The sequence below is a fragment of the Argopecten irradians genome, chromosome 12 (assembly GCF_041381155.1).
Source record: "Argopecten irradians isolate NY chromosome 12, Ai_NY, whole genome shotgun sequence".
Classification (NCBI taxonomy): Eukaryota; Metazoa; Mollusca; class Bivalvia; order Pectinida; family Pectinidae; genus Argopecten; species Argopecten irradians.
The window spans coordinates 34,574,384-34,596,635 of NC_091145.1; the positions used below are offsets into that span (position 1 = coordinate 34,574,384).

General features: G+C 33.2%; 5 non-coding genes across 5 annotated transcripts; 2 read left to right on the top strand and 3 right to left on the bottom strand.

Moving 5' to 3' along the window:
* Positions 1–1,874: 1,874 nt before the first annotated feature.
* Trnan-guu (transfer RNA asparagine (anticodon GUU)) lies at positions 1,875–1,948 on the bottom strand. Its single transcript has one exon. It is a non-coding gene; the product is annotated as a tRNA-Asn (tRNA).
* Positions 1,949–2,307: 359 nt separating this feature from the next.
* On the top strand, positions 2,308–2,381 carry Trnan-guu (transfer RNA asparagine (anticodon GUU)). The gene has a single exon. It is a non-coding gene; the product is annotated as a tRNA-Asn (tRNA).
* Positions 2,382–3,983: 1,602 nt separating this feature from the next.
* On the top strand, positions 3,984–4,057 carry Trnan-guu (transfer RNA asparagine (anticodon GUU)). The gene has a single exon. It is a non-coding gene; the product is annotated as a tRNA-Asn (tRNA).
* A 1,535-nt stretch (positions 4,058–5,592) lies between these two features.
* On the bottom strand, positions 5,593–5,666 carry Trnan-guu (transfer RNA asparagine (anticodon GUU)). Its single transcript has one exon. It is a non-coding gene; the product is annotated as a tRNA-Asn (tRNA).
* Positions 5,667–8,480: 2,814 nt separating this feature from the next.
* Trnan-guu (transfer RNA asparagine (anticodon GUU)) lies at positions 8,481–8,554 on the bottom strand. The gene has a single exon. It is a non-coding gene; the product is annotated as a tRNA-Asn (tRNA).
* Between the last annotated feature and the right edge of the window lie 13,698 nt (positions 8,555–22,252).

Below are 22,252 nucleotides of genomic sequence, written 5' to 3' on the forward strand. Positions count from 1 at the left end.
AGGGGCGTGTTTTGGGAGACTGCGTTAAATTCGTGTTATGTCTTCTTGTATAGTGGAACTATTGCCCTTTTTCATAGTGCTATGTAACTGAAGCATGCCGCCAAAGACACCAAGCAACTCACCCCAGCCGGTGACATTATACTGACATGTGGGGAACCAGTCGTCCCACTTCCGTTATGCTGAGCGCTAAGCAGGAACAGAAACTACCACTTTTATAGTCTTTGGTGTGTCTCGGCCTGGGGACAGAGCTTGTATAAAACTTAATAAAACGTAATTACAAAATGTCAATATACTTAACAGATCCTGTATAAAACATATTTACGAAATGTCAATATACTTAACAGATCTTTTATAAAACGTAATTACAAACTGTAAAATACTTAACAGATCCTGTATAAAACATATTTACGAAATGTCAATATACTTAACAGATCTTTTATAAAACGTAATTACAAACTGTAAAATACTTAACAAAGCTTGTATAAAACGTAATTACGAAATGTAAATATATATTCAACAGAGTTTTATAAAAAGTAATTACGAAATGTCAATATACTTAACAGAGCTTATATAAAACGTAACCACAAAATGTAAATATATTTAACAGGGCTTATACAAAACGTAATTACAAAATGTAAATATACTTTACAGATCTTGTATAAAAAGTAATTACGAAATGTCAATATACTTAACAGAGCTTATATAAAACGTAATTACAAAATGTAAATGTATTTAACAGAGCTTATACAAAACGTAATTACAAAATGTAAATATACTTAACAGATCTTGTATAAAAAGTAATTACGAAATGTCAATATACTTAACAGAGCTTATATAAAACGTAATTACAAAATGTCAATATACTTTACAGAGCTTGATCGCCATTATGTTGAGATTGAAGAAGAATTTGATATAGTATCCGCCAAATTAAAGCGGTTTTATTGTATCAGTGTGACGCAGAATTGACGACTATTGCGAATTATGACTGAAACTTACTAGATTATCAATTTGTGTATTATTGATACACAAAATATATTTTGCTTGATTTTTTTTTTTTTTTTAGTAGAATCACTGCCACCTTAAAGGACTTTGATTATATCGGTGTTTGCCTGTCGTTGGTATACTGATTTACCCCCTCAGTCTGTCATTTCTAAACCCTAAGTGGGAGAGCGTGGAATATCAGCACGGAACAGAATGGTGTTTACCAATAGCATATTCAGTCTTATCTCCCGCCTCGTACCCAACACAACATCAAAAATTTGCATTCTCTACAGAAAATGGAAAAAAATCCTTTTGAACCCCTCTCCAAAAATGTTTTTTTTCTCGCTTTCGTTAAGTGTCTGAAATGGGTTCTTTTTTAGGGGTACCAAGGAAAATTGGGGCTTAGTCTTTTTGGGGTTAATATTTCTTTTTTAATTAAATAAAAGTATATAGTTCTCTCTATACAATATTTTCCCGCATATATGTCTTTGTAAATCAACTCAACATGGTCAGACAACATTATCCACGAATTTTCAGGAAAATCAGGAGAGGGGTTCAAATGGAACTCTTACCCAGAAAATCCGTGTTCCCAAATTCTGGCGATGACATTGAGACAAATGGAGAAAATATTAATTACCATTGAAAATTAAAAAAAGTATCCAGATTAGAGTTGACATTAACAAGAACTACGCGGATTTTTCTATTGATTTATCCACTGAGGTGAATTTGGTGTATCAGTTATACGAGTTGTGGCATCTATTTGTCGCGAGGAATTCTGAATATTGATTCACCACCAACACCAATACTATAGATGGTCAAACAAATTGGAATTAAATCAGTTGTATACCATGATTTATCAACTTTAGGTATGATCAAAGCAAAATGAAATACAGCGTCCCCGGGTGGGCTTGAACCACCAACCTTTCGGTTAACAGCCGAACGCGCTAACCGATTGCGCCACGGAGACGATATCATCATGTCATTAAAGGGCTTGTTTTATAAACGAAGGGGAACGATAAGAGTATTCGTTGATGTATAGTCCATATAGTAAGTCTTTCCCATTATAAATTCACATTGTGCATTAACATAATAATATATATACTTGTTTGACCTTTGACCTTTTTATCTATTTGAGTATTCGACGTGAGTATACGACATGAATTTATAATGACACTTAAAGGACATAAACAATAAATATAAAGTGTGACAAGCTATCAGATCATACAATAGATAAATGTAGATAATGTCAACTGTCTCCGAGACTTATCAAACGTGCACATAGAGTTTTCATATGGATGTAGCTGGAAGTTACTCTCAGTAAATATCGTCTCCGTGGCGCAATCGGTTAGCGCGTTCGGCTGTTAACCGAAAGGTTGGTGGTTCAAGCCCACCCGGGGACGTTTAGTTATATTTTACTTCAGTTGTTTTATTTCATAAATTAATGTATGTCCTTTCTATTCACATATTTGATAATATGATCAATTACGTGTACAATGCAATTAATTATTTTGATGATAAATTATCAATCAATACTCATAAAACATGATTCAATGTTTAACGTCATGACCAACTTCAATCGAACTTGAATCGTTGGTTCATCTCAATCATAAACATTGACTTTGCCCGGGTGGGCATGAACTTCCAACTTTTCGGTTAACAGAAGAACGCGCAAACTAATTAGATTAAAGCTTTAAAGGTGTGCTTTATGCCTCAGTTGTCGTGGCACCTATGACATTTTCTGGTTTATATGCACTAACCTAAAGGCAAATACGGTTTTTTTAATAAAATTGTTCAGGAGGTGGTGATGGGTATCATTTGGAAAATTAAAAACCGTTTCGGAAAGGTAGAGGACCTTTAACATAAGTTTTTTATAACAATAAATACGCTACGTGTATATAATTCTGTCATTTGAAAAATTATTAAAAAACGGAATATTCACTATAAAACAGAGAATAATTTTTGAAATCTCGTATTTTCTGGAAATAAAATCACATGACTGTCATACATGTATATACTCATCAGTCCATCCACCAAATATGTACAATTTTTTTTGGCAACATCCATTTTGATTGAGTTGGCCCCCTGTGTATCAACCCACTACTACTAACAGTACATACATTAAATATTTCTAGTTATTTATACAGATGATCTAGGAGAAATATGTGCATTATCTTATTTACTTTGGACTTTGAAACAGATATCTAATATATATATATATCAGTGGATAATGAGTTTAAAGATGCTCCACCGACGACAGAGCATAAATGATACTCAATATTTGAACAATAATTGGTGTTTAATCGAGTAAATATATGTCTAATTAACACAAAAAATAATATAAATAATCTATTTTGCCTTTGGTGCATGTGCCATTAATACTTTATTCCATATAGAATATAGTGCAACGGATTTTTTCGGGATGCAATTGATTATTTTTTATATTTTTAATTTGAAGTAAAATTAGAAGTTCAAACTTTTCAATGGTGGTAATGGTGTAAAGTAAGTAACTTTTTTAACTGAAGAAAAATCCTAAATCGTCTTTTCCTGTTTTTGATAAAGACAAAATACCATATGTCAGCGGTGGCCACCTTTAAATGATCTTTTAATTGATAAAGGGACTTAGTTTTCATTATATATACCTGTATTGTGCGAACATACATGATCTGTTTATAAATTCCATATATTTAAATTTATTCCAAATTTGACTTAAAAGTTGACAAAGTTCGTCTAATAAGCATTTTTCTTTTTATTTGCAGGCTTTATGTACAAGAAAACGTATTCTTAGCAAATTGAAATAACCACGTTTTCTACAAACACAATTCAGTTTTTTTATAATATATAGAACAAGTATTTATATCGTTTAGTTATATTTAATTCATGCAAATGCCACGTCGCTAACATACACATATGTTACATACAAATGCCACTTCGATAACAAACACATATGTTAATACAAATACACCTGTTGATCTCAGGCCGATTCAATCCACCGCTGGTAAGTGGTCTCCGTGGCGCAATCGGTTAGCGCGTTCGGCTGTTAACCGAAAGGTTGGTGGTTCAAGCCCACCCGGGGACGTACAGTTATGTTTTTGTCTAAATATTTTGGTTTATTTACTAGCCACTTTTATTTTGGTTTATTTACCAGCCACTTTTATTTTGGAGATGAATCGATACTTTTGTCGACTAAAATCTATTTTTACAACCCATACATTGATACAAGTATTTTCTTAAAATTAATTTGATTGGATGCATCTTAATCCGATATCTATGTAATGAACTGATATTTCCTACTTTCATTTCAGCACTCATTATTTGAAATATCCACACGCTCCAAATCCTTTAAAGGCGACGTCATCTGCAGTCGTGTGATCCTAAATCTGCAGTGTATATGAAAATAACTCAGAATAATAATAAAAGCATGATAACTTCTGTCTGGTTTAATAATTTCCATATCCCTGGAGACTTAAATAAAACTTACTTCGTCAACCCGGTGGAAGTCACATTCCCTTTGATAGTAAATATGAGTATAGGTAACTTGTCACTCACGTATGTACAATTAGGATAGAACGCCATTTCCAATGCTTTATGTTATCATGTCATTACGTTATAGTGTAACTACAATACAGATTTATTTTTCATAATAGCTATCAGTGTCTTGACATTATGACTTACTTTCTTGTTGACTCAGACGTCATTCAGTAAACCATTACATTCCTCATCGACGTATGACGGTATCGCTTGGTATGCGAAGGTGCATTCAGTATATTATTACAAGAATTGTCTCCACAAGATTGAGTACCGTAATTGTTACAATATGCAAAAAAGACTAATAACAGCTCAAAATGAATTTTGACAGTACTGTCAAAAACAAAAATGGATCGAAAAAGTTGTAATCGACCTAAGTAAAACTTAAAACGATAGTAATATCATTTTAAGAAATTAAACATGTGCTATGTTGAATTCCCATGTATCATATGAGGTGTGATGGAGAAGAGCGGATGTCTAGACTGAATAAGTCAAATTAAGGAATAATCTAGGACGACATATTTGTAATAGTTCGTTGTGAATGCCATAACTTAAAGATGCTCCACCGCTGACAAATGGTATTTTCTCACAATCAAAAAAAAGGAGCAGACGATTTAATATTTTTATTCAGTTACAAAAGTTACTTACTTTACACCATTACCACCATTAAAATGTTCGAGCTTCTAATTTTACTTCAAGTTAAAAATATGAAAAATAATTAATTGCATCCCGAAAAAAATCCGTGACACTATATCCTATATGGAATGAAGTACTGATTGCGCATGCACCAAAGGCAAAATAGGTTATGTTATATTATTTTTGTGCTAATTAGACATATGTATACACGATTAAAAACCAAATATTGTTCAAATGATGAATATCATTTATGCTCTGTCGGCGGTGGAGCATCTTTAAAAGGATTCTTTATTAATAAATAAGTAAAACACAGTGCTCACTTCACTCTTACATAATATCATACCATATTTTTTATAACTATGTCGATTTTATCTCCATCCTGATGATTTGTCCAAAAATAGATAATACAAACGACAAATAGTAAAATTAAAAATTAAAAAATATTCCGTCCGTCCCCGGGTGGGCTTGAACCACCAACCTTTCGGTTAACAGCCGAACGCGCTAACCGATTGCGCCACGGAGACCGGTTGGCGATCGCGGATTGAATCGGCGCCACAATAACAGGTGTGTATCAGTGACGTAGCATAACATACCTATATAAACAGCACTGTTAGAGTTCATTGAAATTACCCAGAGTATAGGCCTAACTGAGACAAAATTACATTTCTTAATTTTGTTTTGTTTGAATCAAGAATACATTACAGGAGCAATAACTGAACAAAAGGTTTTTCAAAATAACTTTTGTTTTGTTTTTTGTTTTTGTTTTTTACGTTGGGGGTAATGAAAATAAAGTAAATTGCTTAATCGACCCTTCTTGTCAACTAAGCACACAACTTTGAAGTCAAGTATTTCATTATTAGATCATATGAAAATTGAATATGGAATGAATACGAATGTTTCATGAACAGATCATGAATATATTAAGTAGATATATCAAAATTTTAATGTTTTATCTAAAATAACACTAAGCTACGATGGCCGACAAGAGCCTGGCAAAAAGATATGAAAAAACTGTAACGCTTTTTATCATGGTACAGTTTTTTCACATGTTTGTGTACCATGAATGGTACAAAAACATATGAAAGCATGGTACACAAAGATATGAAAAGCAGTATTTATGTGAGCAGTCACTTTTATATCTTTCTGTGACAAAACAGCGGCCGAAAACAGCCATGGTACAGAAACATGTAAAAGGCGAGAGACTCCAAAGGTTACCGAGTTTGACAAATGACTTCCCGATTAAAGTTGTCAACAGTTAGATTGTATACAGCTTCACGGGAAAATACCATAAAACAATTATACAAATACTTTAATGTTGGAAACCATGTTTCATTTATTTATCTATATAATAGGAATGCCCACATCTTACAGGTTTTATTTAACAATCGTAGGCCCTAAGTTACACCCGAAAAATAGCAAGTAGTTTTGTTTCTGTTTGTCCTCAGATGTGCTTAACGACATTTTACGCTTGTTGTGACGCCCTTATCAAATCGCTGCTATTCGGGGTCAGCTTTGGTCATGGTGTTTGATAACAACATTCCAATGCTCCTTTCACATCTTTGTGTACCACAGTTTCGCGTGTTTTTGTACCACTGATAGGACAAAAAGATGTAAAAGCTCAGGACCCTTTCATATGTTTTTGTACCACGCTTTCACATGTTTTTTGTACCACCGATGGTACAGAAAGATGAGAAAGGTAAATCGTTTCACATGTTTATGCACCACGCTTTCACATCTTTTTGTACCATCAGTGGTACACAAACATGTGAAAAGAAATTAGCTTTCACACCTTTTTGCCGGCTCATTTCGGCTATTGGTACATAAACATGTAAATGTAATCTGAATTTTCTCGAGATGTTTATAATCTTTCTGTACCGCACTTTCACATGTTTTTGTACCATATCGTGGTACAAAAAGATGTGAAAAAACTGTACCATAATAAAAAGCGTTACAGTTTTTTCATATCTTTTTGTCAGGCTCTTGTCGGCCATCGTACTAAGCCCTTTATCAATTAAAAGATGCCCAAACCCCTTAACAATATAAATTTAAGATATACGTGTATATACCAGTTTGTTATGGCCAATATCCTCATTTGGATCTGGTTCAAAGTCCATAGTAAATAATGTATTTCTTCCGGATCAGTTGTATTGAAACGGTTTATCTTATAGGCTAAAATAAATACTATTCTGAACAGCAATTTCAAAATGTTCAAACAGTTCCTATCGTATTACCCAAAGATGTTTCCAAGAGAAATCCATTTAATACCTGTTTGATTTGACTCTGGAACTAATACATTACAATGGAACATAATGGACAAGAAGAAGGGAAAAAAATCTATGAAACCTCATATGCAGAGAACTTGTAAATTCACTACTAAAGTTATGTTCATTTTCGTTTGTTGGTTTTCCTAAATGATAAGTGTTATCATACCCATTGTATTTTGCTGCCTAAATGATATTGCAAGACAAAAATATATTTGAATACTATAGTATAGCTGAATATTGCAGTAACATAAATGCATATCTAGCCTTATTGATATAACGTGATGACAGAATGACATGAAACAATGGAATTATCGTTTGATACAAATTGTGCGAGAGTGATAAGTAGCCCATAATGATAATTACTATAAAAGGGAATGTGCCATTTCACCGCATTTAACAAATGAATTTTGTTGTAAGACCTGTGAGTACTAGTATGTGTGAACTATGAATTACAGATTTAGGGTCACACGATTATAGACGACGTCACCGTTGGCAAGTGTGGGGACGTTAATGATCGACAGTTTGTGAGTTTATCAAAACGTAAGTGGAAAACATATGTTTATTACGGGATTTATCCAATCCAATGATTTTTATGAAATATTTTGTATTAATGTAGGGGTTGAAAAATACCAGTTTAAGTCGGCGAGTTAAACCATCAACACCAATATTTAGTGGTACAAATTATCTAATTGTCTTAGGATCATAGGATTAAAGTTATATGTGCCGTTTTTTCATACTCACGAATCAAGATAAGCCTTTAATATGTTATTCATCACAAAAAGCTACTTACTTTTTGAAAATTAGACCATAAGGTTAAATTGTGGTCCACAATTTCATTTCACATTTTTACAAAAACATTTACATTAAAAACAACAATTTTACAGTACACAATTTCTGTGTTGTAACTAACTTTTATAAGGCATCAGAAGCCATTGGAATTACTTTCACGACTTAATTCACCAAAGCTTATGGCTTTCAATAGATTAATGAAGAAAAATTAACTTGCCAAAATTTTCGCCTAGTTACGGCACATATAATTTTCATAAACGAAAACAAATGGACAAAAATTTAGAACGTCCCCGGGTGGGCTTGAACCACCAACCTTTCGGTTAACAGCCGAACGCGCTAACCGATTGCGCCACGGAGACCACTTAACCACTGCAGATTGAACTGATGTGAACTCAACAGGTGTGTTGGTATTAAACTATGTACTAGTTTAGTGACGTGGCAATTAATTCTGTTTAAAAAGGGTCCAATGGGCCTGAATCGCTTACCTGCTATCTGGTAATCATGTTGCTTCATAAGACATAAAAGAGTCAATAAGAATTTGTATGACTTTGTTATTACTTGAATTTATGAATACATAAACATTAGAAAAGTTTGGCCCCGTTTACATGGAGATGTAACTCAAAAATCTGAGTGCACTCTCATCATAAACCGCTTCGGGGTTTATTTAAAGTCAGATTTTTGTGTTATATCTCCATAACATAAAAAAATCTATTCAAGGTAATCCTTAAATATTGTGCAAATCTCATCATAAACAATCAGCATTACTCGCATATTTTTGTTTCATCGCTAAATACATAATCAAAAGTGATACATTCGGTAAATATCAGATAATCAGTTGTTAGCACAGACTTTTACACAATAAGAAAAATGTCATCCAAGGAAAAGGTCACCAAAAGAGGTCAGGGAGTGAATGGGAAGAAGCTAAGTACTATAGAAGTGTATAGCAGCAGATAGAGGGCCTATCAGTTAACATTGGGAACATATACAAAAATTAGGCAGCAAAACTGACTGAAAAAGGATATATATGAGAAAATCACTGAACAGTGCAAGGTTATAACCCACAAATTCAATAATCATAACGTCAATCAAAATTACACATGAAAAAAGGCGCAGAAAAGATTCAAAGACGTGGTTGCAAGCACTTCGATGAACTGGATGAAATTCTCGGAGCCAGACCAATGCTTCCCTGTTGAAGGTAATCGAGTCGGCATTATATTGTAAAGGATTAGGAAGAAAACGACAAAAAGGCGAGGAAACAGACCACGGTACCCTCCGATTAGATTCAAAGAAGACTTGCTGAACTAGAAAAGTCGAAGAAATGTGAAAAAAATCTTCAAAGGTAAGGAAAGTGCGGCGGGGCGACTTTAGGCCGTTCTCTCATCTGCGATGGATGGCTTTAGCAAAGGTAATGAACAGGCAGAGCATAAGCTATTTAACTTTGAACAACAGAATGATTTGGAGAAGAAGAGACTTGATATTGGAAAGGTAAGTCTAGAAACTGATCAAAGCAAGGAAAGACAACGCCAGTTTTAAGTGATGGGTGTTGTTGTTGGGGGAAAAACGACAAGCATTATCAATGTTCGGAACTCCTCCCAGCTAGGCTTTGCAGTAACATCGAAATGGTAAAGTTCAGATTCATGATCACGTGGTTGTAGACGGCGTCATCATTAAACGGCTTTGGAACGTGTGAAAATACACCAATATTGTGTGAGCAAAGTAAGTCCAAGGTCGTGACATAGATATCGGATTAGTATTTAGAATTTTCAGGAACATTTTGTATGACCAATGTGTAGGTTAACAAAATACCAGTTTTTGTCAACAGCAATTCTAAATATTGATTCTCAATCAACACTGATATTTAAAAGTTTATAGTCAGAATGTGTTTGACAAGGATAACAGAATTTATATGACCAAAATACTTTGACAAGAATAACGCGACGTCCCCGGGTGGGCTTGAACCAGAAAAACTTAAAGTTGTGCTAGGGTATCACCTATTTGAAAAAAAAGATGATCCCCTTTGTAAATCTAATTATAGACCAGTCAGTATTCTGCTACTTGCTATATCAAAGGTTTTTGAGAGGACAATATCACAGCAGTTAGAGGAATATTTCTGCAGGGTCTTCCACCCCATGCTTTCGGCTTTCCGTCGAGGCTACAGTTGCAAATACACCCTCATTGAAATTACAGCGTAATAGAGGAGGGCCTTAGATAGCAACAAATGTGCGGCTGCAATCTTAAAGCCTTTGAGTGTGTCCTGGCGTACCTCCTGTTGGAGAAGCTGAGAGCCTATGGGGTGGGGGGTGCTGCAGTAAATCCCATACGTAGTTACCTAAATAATAGGAAACAATGTGTACGTATAGGTAATTTTAGCATCAGTAAGGCTCGATACTTGGACCGATTTTTTTAATATATTTATTGATATTCCCTTTTTAACTAAAGATGCAAAACTTTTTAATTATGCAGATGACAATACTTTGTCATGTACCCATGGTGAAATGTCCGTCGTCAAGGATACGCTAGAAAGAGAAAGTAAATACATTTACTTGTCAACTAGGATAAAGAAAAAAATGAAGGCAGACCCTGATAAATTTCAGACAATTGCAATTAGCAAGAAATCAAATAAGGGAAAAATACGTTTTATATTGTTGACATCATTATTCACTGTGAGGACGCAGTCAAGCTTCTGAGAGTAACTATTGACTCATGTCTAAATATTAACACACATATTAGGAACTTGTGTCTAAAAACATCCAGGCAGATAAATGGCCTTGTACGGACGTAAGGCCATCTATCATGCTTTTGTGATGTCAGATTTTAATTTTTTGACTCTGGTCTGGCACTTTTGCTCACAATCAAACTCCCAGAAGCTTGAAAAATCCATTTTAGAGCACTGAAGTGTATACCAAGCTATGAATCCCTTCTTGATAGGAGGGGGAGGGATATTCTACTTGACATTTAAAAAGGCTGAGGCTTTTAGCCGTTGAAACTTTTAAGATTTTAAACGGAACTAGTCCGTGTTTTTTAAAAGATTTTATACATGAACAGTCTTCTTACTATTTAAATACAATAAAATTTTAGATGTGCCTAGAGCAAGAACTGTTAAATATGGTAGCAACAGTTTTAGTTTTTTAGCATCTACAACATGGAATTCTTTACCTGATTTTTTTTCAGATCAACAAGATCTATTAGAGATTTTAAAAACATTATTTCAAATTGGAATGTTGCAAACTGTAAATGTCCTACATATGTATGTGTAAATGAAAAACTTTTATAACATACTTACCTGTAACATTTTACTCAAAAGTCACCACTCTTTTATCTGTGATTTTGTTTGTAAATTATGTCAGTGACCTAAAGGATTATATGTCCATATCTTAACATAAAGTAATATGTTGTTTTTATATTGTAAGTTAAATGCATGCAGTATGATAATGAAGAGATGTGATCAGATTATGTAAATAGTTAAGTATCTTATTGTTATTATTTTTACCCTGTTAAAATGTTACCCTTAGTGATAATATGTTGTACGACATGTACCGACTCTAAATAAAAATTACTTGACTAAATAAAAATTACTTGACTTGTCTTGGAATTTCGCTTTTATTTGAATTATGGATACACAGGGAAAAACCAATTATATAGATACGTCAGAATATTTTATTGTTAAAATGTAAAATTAGCATGACAGTATGTATCAGATGCCAGTTTTTTTATGATCAATGTGCTCATTTGGATCTGTTTCAAAGTCAGTTGTAAATAAGATATTATTTTTTTCAGATCAGTTGTAATAAAATGTATTAAACACTAAGTTTTTCATGTAAGCTTGTTTATATAATCAAACTAGAAAACACGCTTTTATTTGTTTTGTTCTTTGAGGCTAAAATGACTTCTCTATTTTAAACTGCTGTTGTGCTGTTGGCCTTTTGACCCTAAATTAATCCCAGCCTGTGTTACTTCATAAGCTATCGCCATATGTGTATAAAGTTTTTAAAAAACAAATGATATCGATTCTTTGTCTACTGATTCTCTGGAAATGTCCAGACAGACGGAAACAAAAACTAATCTTCTTAGATTTCACCAGCAAGTAGCTAACACCGTTTTGAATACAAAAAGAGACTTTTTGATTAGGTAAATACTACTTAAATAGGAGTGCCGAGATTTATAAACTGTATTTTTGCGAGCTAATCAAATGCAAAGGTACTTTAACATATCGGATTAGGATTTTATCCAATCAAAAGGATTTCAGGAGGCATTCTGCTGTAGACAGTAGGAGTTCTGAGTATCGTCTCGCCACCAACATCAATATTTAGTTTAATAAACCAAAATAATCCGACAAAAATTGTAACTACGCGTCCCCGGGTGGGCTTCAACCATCAACCTTAGCTTTCGGTTAACAGCCGCGGTGAACGCGCTAACCGATTACGCCACGGAGACCGATTGTATACCAGGCTTTGATCGATATACATTCATGTAGGTTTAAGGACGTGGCAGTTCATTTTACAAAGATGATGATGATGATGATATGATGATGATGATGATGATATGATGATGATGATGATGATGATGATGATGATGATGATGATATGATGATGATAACACAAAAACCTAATGATATCCATATGAAACTATTTATTTCGTCGTTATGAGAGTTTATAGTTCAATGAAATTACCCAAAATAGAGGCCCAACCGTGACAAGATGGAAACAGACTTATTGTGAACTCAATATTTAACTGTGGTTGCGTAAACAATAGAAAAAAAACCTTCCAAAACATAACAACGGAAAATTCATTTTGTGCACATTGGGGGTAAAGTATTGAAAGTAAAGTAAATCACTTCTTTAACCAACTCTGTAACACTAGTCAAATAAATGGTTCATGACCAGCTCATTTTATATACAATTGTAGATATATCAAAAAGTTAATGTTCGCATGTTATAATGAAAAGTTAAGTCCATCTTCAACTAAGATATGACCAAAAAGCATTGTCAAAATAACAAGATGTATCAGATGCCAGATTTTTATGATCGATGTGCTTATTTGGATCTGTGTCAAAGTCCATATTAAATAAGGTACTATTTCTTTTACCCAAGGGATCCAAGCTTAAGGGATTCATTAACTTTTAGTCCCAAAAAAATATGTAAGTAGAAGTAGAAGAGAGGTAACTCCTGCAAAAAGTTTCTGGCATCAGACAAGATAGTATTATTTAGCGAGCACAGCGACAGTCTCAAGCTAGGCCCTTTACCATCGCATGCATTGGCGCAAGATTTTTTTTTCTTCTTTTATTGAAAGCAAATCTTCAATTTCTGGCTGATTTACTCTTATGATTTTGCATGGTCAAGGCTTTTTATTTGAACAAGTTTCGTAGTCCCTCTCCCTCTACTACAAATCTCATCAGCAGGTTTGTAGGCACCTTTATTTGTAATTAGTCATATTAAGTGTCTTTTTGTATGCTAAATAACCTAATTATCCGTTTATAGCACCTCAAGTCTTACTTCCATGGCTCTTTACAGGTAATTCCCTGCTACCGTTTTCCAGAAGTTAGATATTCATAGTTTTTCATCCATACCGACGAGTATTTCTGAAGCACTCAAACGTATACCAGATCCTTTCTAGGTCCCGAGGTACAGGAATGGTGAAAAGCAAATAACCAAACCAGTAAAATACCGACGATTTTCTAACAAACAAAAACAAAAAGATTAAAAAATATGTGCAATTTTGAGGAAAATCAATGAAAAACTAAGTGACCTTCACAGCAGACCTTTTGACAACAAGGTCGATCAATTTCTGTTTGAAAGTTATATGTGCCGTAATATTCATACTCATTAATCAATTAATGTTAAACTTTGCCTTTGAATGATTTTCAGCTAAATTCATCAAATTTTATGGTTTCCATAGATTACTGAAGAAAACATAGCATGTCAAAATGTTCCTCCAGTTACGGGCACACATAACTTAAGCCATTGGTTATTTGTTGCACCAAATTTTGACCAAACCCATCAGTCTTTTTTAATGTTATATTTTGGCAAATAAAACATATTTTCAGAAACGATAAACTTTATTCAAATTTCTGTTGACCTTTTGACCCTTAAAGGCTCTCTACCTTTCCGGGTGTCCTTTAAAATTTTGATCCCCATAGAATACTTACCCGGATGAATATTTAATGCATAAAATATTGACACCCCCCCCCCCTATAAAATATTGATCCCCCCTTTATGCAGTATACGGTAATTATTGATATACTGCACCCTAAATATACATTGTAGTCCTGAGAAGTAATATCATCAGTACCTATGGGTTTGCTCAGGTAATACACAAGGTGTCACATTTACCTGTAAGTGTGGGGATGTCGATCCCCTGGGGCTATATGATTAGCTATATGTGTATATACCTTTATGACTTTACACTGCCTATCTATATGCATGCATGGATACCCCTGTTACCCCATGTACCATTATATAAAGGTGACAATTAAGTTAGATCAAGGACATTACAACCATCTCTTTTCTCTCTCTGGAGGACAAAGGTCTAAAAGTGTTTATAGAAATTAGGTAAGAAGACTTATAAATCCTTGGTTAGATGTATAGACTAATTATTAGTGTAGTCATGCAACTTCTAATCCTTTTTTCTGTTAAATTATAAATGTTACAAATAAAGTTACTTATATCTATTATACAATGTATCAAATATATATTAGATACAGTACATAAATGATGCAATATACATGTACGATATCTGAGTGAGACATGTAATAAAATCATCACATCAAGACGATCGAGGAAAAGGAAAAAACACGTACGAATTAATTATAGCTTTTAATTTGTTAGTCAGTGTAAGAAATAAATAAATGTTAACTGATACATGTATTGAAGCATATTATACAGCTATAACAACTAGATTTCATTAAAACTATACAATTTCAGATGATTTTATATATAACTGAATTATTTTTAATTAATTAGAATTAAGAAAAACATTTGAGTATAGTGATCTTCAACATTTCAAAGTTGTGCATGCAGGTTTAAGAGGTTTCAAAATTAGATATTGTATGCCTTGATTGTATATATAGAGTAGGTAAATATTTTATCGGTAGAGATATCGATATAGGAGATATAGATAAGGTAAGTCATTATTTTATGGGTAGAGATATAGGTAGGGTGGGTCAATATTTTATTGGTATTGATATAGGATATATAGATAGGGTGGGTCAATATTTTATGGATGGAGATATAGGAGATATAGATAGGGTAAGTCATTATTTTATTGGTAGAGATCTAGGAGATATGGATAGAGTAGGTCAATATTTTATGGATAGAGATATAGGAGATATAGATAGGGTGGGTCAATATTTTATGGATAGAGATATTGGTTATATATAAAGGGTGGGTCAATATTTTATGGGTAGAGACATAGGAGATATAGATAGGGTGGGTCTATATTTTATGGGTGGGGATAAAGGAGATATAGAAAGGGTGGGTCAATATTTTATGGGTAGAGATATAGGAGATATAGATAGGGTGGGTCAATATTTTGTGGGTGGGGATATAGGAGATATAGATAGGGTTGATCAATATTTTATGGATAGAGATATAGGAGATATAGATCGGGTGGGTCAATATAATATTTTATGGGTAGAGGTATATGAGATATAGATAGAGTGGGTCATTATTTCATGGGTAGAGATATAGGTAGGTCAATATTTTATGGTAGTTATTTAGACAAGTGGTAGTTATATAGACAGGTGGTAGGTATATAGACAGGTGGTAGGTATATAGACAGGTGGTAGGTATATAGACAGGAGGTAGTTACATAGACAGGTGGTAGGTATATAGACAGGTGGTAGGTATATAGACAGGTGGTAGGTATATAGACAGGTGGTAGGTATATAGATAGGTGTGGTAGGTATATAGACAGGTTGTAGGTATATAGACAGGTGGTAGGTATATAGACAGGTGGTAGGTATATAGACAGGAAGTGGTTATAGACAGGTGGTAGGTATATGACAGGTGGTAGGTATATAGACAGGTGGTAGGTATATAGACAGGTGGTAGTTATAGACAGGTTGTAGTTATACAGACAGGTGGTAGGTATATAGACACGTGGTAGTTATACAGACAGAAGGTAATTATATAGACAGGTGGTAGTTATAGACAGGTGGTAGGTTTATAGACAGGTGGTAGTTATAGACAGGTGTTAGGTATATAGACAGGTGGTAGGTATATAGACAGGAGGTAGGTTACATAGACAGGTGGTAGTTATAGACAGGTGGTAGGTATATAGACAGGTGGTAGTTATAGACAGGTGTTAGGTATATAGACAGGTGGTAGGTATATAGACAGGTGGTAGGTATATAGACAGGTGGTAGGTATATAGATAGGTGGTAGGTATATAGACAGGTTGTAGGTATATAGACAGGTGGTAGGTATATAGACAGGTGGTAGGTATATAGACAGGAAGTAGTTATAGACAAGGTGGTAGGTATATGACAGGTGGTAGGTATATAGACAGGTGGTAGGTATATAGACAGGTGGTAGTTATAGACAGGAGGTAGTTACATAGACAGGTGTATTTAACTACCTCCTGTCTATATAACTACCTACTGTCTATATAACTACCTACTGTCTATATAACTACCTACTGTCTATATAACTACCTACTGTCTATATAACTACCTACTGTCTATATAACTAACTATAACTACTGTCTATATAACTACCTCATGTCTATATAACTACCACCTGTCTATATAACTACCATCCTGTCTATATATATCTAATATACATCTACTGTCTATATAACTACCACTGTCTATATAACTAACTCCTGTCTATATAACTACCATATGTCTATATAATTACCTACCTGTCTATATACCTACCACTGTCTATATAACTACCACCTGTCTATATAACTACCACCTTTCGATATAACTTGCCACTTCGTCTAATAATAACTACTCACCTGTCTGTAATAACTACCACCTGTCTATATTATTTACCACTATGTCTATATAACTACCACCTGTCATACTATAATACTACCTACAGTCTATATAAACTACCTGACTGTCTATATAACTACGCCTACTGTCTATATAACTACCTACTGGTCTATATTAACTACCTACTGTCTATAAACTACCTCAGTCTTATATAACTACCTCCTGCCTATATAACTACCACCTGTCTATGGATAGGTATTTACCACTTTGTCTATATAGACTACCACCTGTCTATATAACTACCTACTGTCAATATACTACTACCATAAAACAACCTGTCTGATATAAACAACCTACTGTCAATATAACTACCTACTAGTCTATATACTACCACCTGTCCTATATAACTACTCACTATTGACTATATAACTACCTCTATCTATATAACTACCTCCTATCTAATATAACTACCACCTGCCTATATAACAACCATATTGACCCCACCCTATCTAATATCTTCTTTATCCCCTACCATAAAATATTGACCCACCCTGTCTATATCTCCTATATCTCTATAAACTACCCATGAAATATTGACGTACCCTATCTACATCCTCTATCTCTACCCATAAAAATATTGACCCACCCTATCTATATCTACCTATATCTCTACCCATAAAATATTGACCCACCCTATCTATATCTCCTATATCTCTAACCAATAAAATATTGACCTACCCTATCTATATCTCTCTATACCCATAAAATATTGACCTACCCTATCTATATCCTATATCTCTACCCATAAAATATTGACCCACCCTATCTATATCTCCTATATCTCTACCCAATAAAATATTGACCCACCCTATCTATATCTCCTATATCTCTACCCATGAAATATTGACCTACCCCTATCTATATCTATATCTCTATTTCCATAAAATATTGACCCACCCTATCTATATCTCCTATATCTCTATCCATGAAATCCATGAAATATTTGACCCACCCCTATCTATTGACCCATCCTTTATCTATATCTCTACCCAATAAAAATATTGACCCTACCCTATCTATATCTCCAATATCTCTACCCATAAAATATTGACCCACCCTATCTATATCTCCTATATCTCTACCCATAAAATATTGACCCACCCTATCTATATCTCCTATATCTCTACCCATAAAATATTGACCCACCCTATCTATATCTCCTATATCTCTACCCATAAAATATTGACCCACCCTATCTATATCTCTACCCATAAAATATTGACACACTCTATCTTATCCTATATCTCTACCCATAAAATATTGACCCCACCCTATCTATATCTAACCTATATCTCTATCCATAAAAATATTGACCCACCCTATATATATCTCTACCCATAAAATATTGACCACCCTATCTATATCCTATATCTCTACCCATAAAAATTGGACCATATTTACCCACCCTATCTATATCTCCTATATCTCTCTACCCATAAAATATTGACCCACTCTATCTATATCTCCAATATCTATTTCCATAAAATATTGACCCAACCCTATCTATATCTTCTCTACCCATAAAATATTGACCCACCCTATCTATATCTCCTATATCTCTACCCATAAAATATTGACCCACTCTATCTATATCTCCAATATCTATTTCCATAAAATATTGACCCACACTATCTATATCTCCTTTACCCATAAAATATTGACACTATCTATATCTCCTATATCTCTACCCATAAAATATTGACCCACTCTATCTATATCTCCAATATCTACTACCCATAAAATATTGACCCACCCTATCTATATCTCTAACCCATAAAATATTGACACACTCTATCTTTATCCTATATCTCTATAAAATATTGACCCACCTATCTATATCTCCTATATCTCTACCCATAAAAATATTGACCCACCCTATCTATATCTCCTACCCATAAAAATATTGACACACTCTATATATCTCTATATCTCTACCCATAAAAATATTTACCCACCCTATCTATATCTCCTATATCTCTACCCATAAAATATTGACCCACTCTATCTATATCTCCAATATCTATTTCCATAAAATAATTGACCTACCCTATCTATATTTCTACCCATAATAAAATATTGACCTACCCCTATCTATATCTCCAAGAAATACCCTATCTCTTCCATGAAATATTGACTACACCTATTAATTTCTACCTAAAATATTATTAACAATTTATCATCTCCTACCATTAAGTATCTCACTGATTATAACTACTCATTAGTACCTTGTTTCTATTTGCAGATTTCTGTTGTATTAATTGTTTTCATGTTTAATGTCATTCTTTAATATGTATATATAATCTTCAATTTTGGAAGAAATAAAGATAATATTACATATATGTACTTATCTACCCCATATAAATACATGTATAGTAGTACATGTATACATGATGTATGTTAAAAAACTAACATTTTGTCATAATTTAATTATAATGTTTTATATGAATTAACATTTATTTTTGTCTGTTTTTATTTAACAAATTAACACCTTTATTTAATCTTTGTTTTTTCCTTTACTGTACGTCCCAGTTATACAGAAAATGTATATGCGTTGTATATTATATCTACTGTATATATATAAATAACTTCATTTTAAAAACAACATAATAATTCAACAAAAAATGTATTAATAGTCCCATGATTATACTTATAATCAATCCATACATTTAACTTGTCACCTTTAATGATACATGGGGTAGGCCTATAGGGGTGTTCTCTGAACGCCAACATATTTATCAACAATAGGTAGGTGTTGTTTTAGGAAACAATAGGAAGGCAATTATATACTGTTTCATATAAGCTGTCTTTATTTTCACCTGTAAAGTCACCTGAGATTTACCTGTATTTCAATCAGTATCATAGGTTCAATATATTCCGTATGATACACAATGTAAATTATTAATTAAAGATAATCAGTGCTTTAATATACATAAAATCATAAATATTGCAAATGCTAAGAATTAGTATGGAACTACGTGTGGATCATATCTCAATGTTATCAGAAAAATAGGTTTCTTGATCAGTGTATATTCTAATGTAACAGTATTCTGTATTGACATAGGAGTTCTCCAGGGCTTCATTCTTAGCCAACTTTCATTTTTTGTGACCGTGCATAGTTTCGCATTATTTCTTTTATCGCATAGACGTACACCTTCAAGTATTTGGCTAGAAAATGAGTGGAGAAAAACAATATCATAAAAGTTTGAATTAATATTGTCGGAAATTTTGACCTGTTGATTATAGTTTAAGTTGGTAATCTATTGAAGCCGCCACAAACACACATATGTTTTATAAACATTGGTAATACAATATCTTTTAAATACAAAATATTTTTAGAAGTCACTTATTAATGTAAAAAATACTAAATGAAATGAGATTGAAGACTGTTACTTAGGGTCTTAACCATATTTATTTTAATACACATTATAGATGTTAAAGAGACAATTCAGTCTAAGAGAACATTAAAATTTGTACATAGATCGGAAAAGACCCAGTTCTAATGGAAATTAGATCAGTCGGTTTAACTGTGGTATGCCAGAAAAGCCCATGATGGTGAAATGCGTGTGAAATGTTCAAACTCGCTCGCTGTCCGCCATTACACATTGTGGTCAAACATCTTGTATGCCGAACCCTGACCCTTGCTCGTAGAGTAATGCTACTTTAGTCTAGAACTGTTCAAATCGCTCTGACAGTAGAGTGTTCACCATATAAGGTAAATTGTCTTGTCTAAAAACTTATTTTATCACCTCCACAGTGGTTATGTAGTTCATTTGTTTAACGTGCGTGACTTTGGCTCGGATATGGGTACAGCATACATATTGTACCTGCTTAATCGTTGATCAACGATTTGTAATTACAATGGTATCAATTAAAATACTAAAAAAGGACGTGGAATTTGTCAATATTTTATGTTATATATTTCATAAGGAATGTAGAACAATACATTTATGCCATATTTTGCTTCTTGGATATGTAAAAGAATTAGCCTGAGTGAATTGTCCCTTTAATGTTGCAATACTGGCAAAATTATTTCAAGTCCATATGTTGTAGGTCTTTTAGTTCTCAAAATGTTGCAAACTTTTAGTGCTCAGAATACCAAATTAACAGTTTTCTATTTTTTTCTGTTTAAAGATTATAGTACATACACCAATTTGTAGCTAGTAACAATGTTTGAGCGAAAATCAATCATAGGAAATAAATTTGTATGCTATTTCTAACATTCACAAAAATATATCATTTTACTTACACATTTAACAGTTTAATTATTGGGTGCTCTTTTGCTATAATGATATAAATACCATCTTATGATAAGAAAGCAGGAAAATTATATAAATATGATAAATGATGCATCCTAATGCAACTTCCAAAATATATTGTACTATAGATGTATATAAGGTCACTTAACAGACATATATGGAAGACCTTGTTAAAATGTATCACGTTTCAACAGGCAAAAGGCTTATATTATTTCAAACTTTTAATCGAATTGGTGTTACATTAAGTTGAAATAGGATAATTCCTTTTTGGATTTTTTTCTTTGATATTACTGAATGGAAAGTTAATTCGATGTGAAATAAGTTTCAAAGAATTTTGCTTAATTTTAGTATCAATCTATTGAAAATCTAATGAGATTGATACCAGAGATGTTAGATATATCAAGGAAATCTTTAAAATTCTTGAAATCAAAAATTATTGTGAATTTAATTTAATTTCATTCATAGATTCTATAGTTATATTTTCATAGATATTAACAGAAACATATATTATGTATATATGTATCTGATATTAAATATGAACACTTATTGAAATAGAAATTAATCAATATACATTTAGATAAGTATCAACACAGGTAACTTTTACAGGTAAATTTACCTGTTGGCAATGGGTCTGCTTTTAGGAAAAAGGCTATAACCACTGTCACAACAAACTACCCTACAGGTGAATCCAAAATGTTGGCGTTCAGAGATTCAGGCCTATATATAGGTATACACTTGTAGCCCCAGGGGTTCATCCCAAAACTTACAGGTAAGTTTGACACCTTGTGTAATACCTGAGCAAA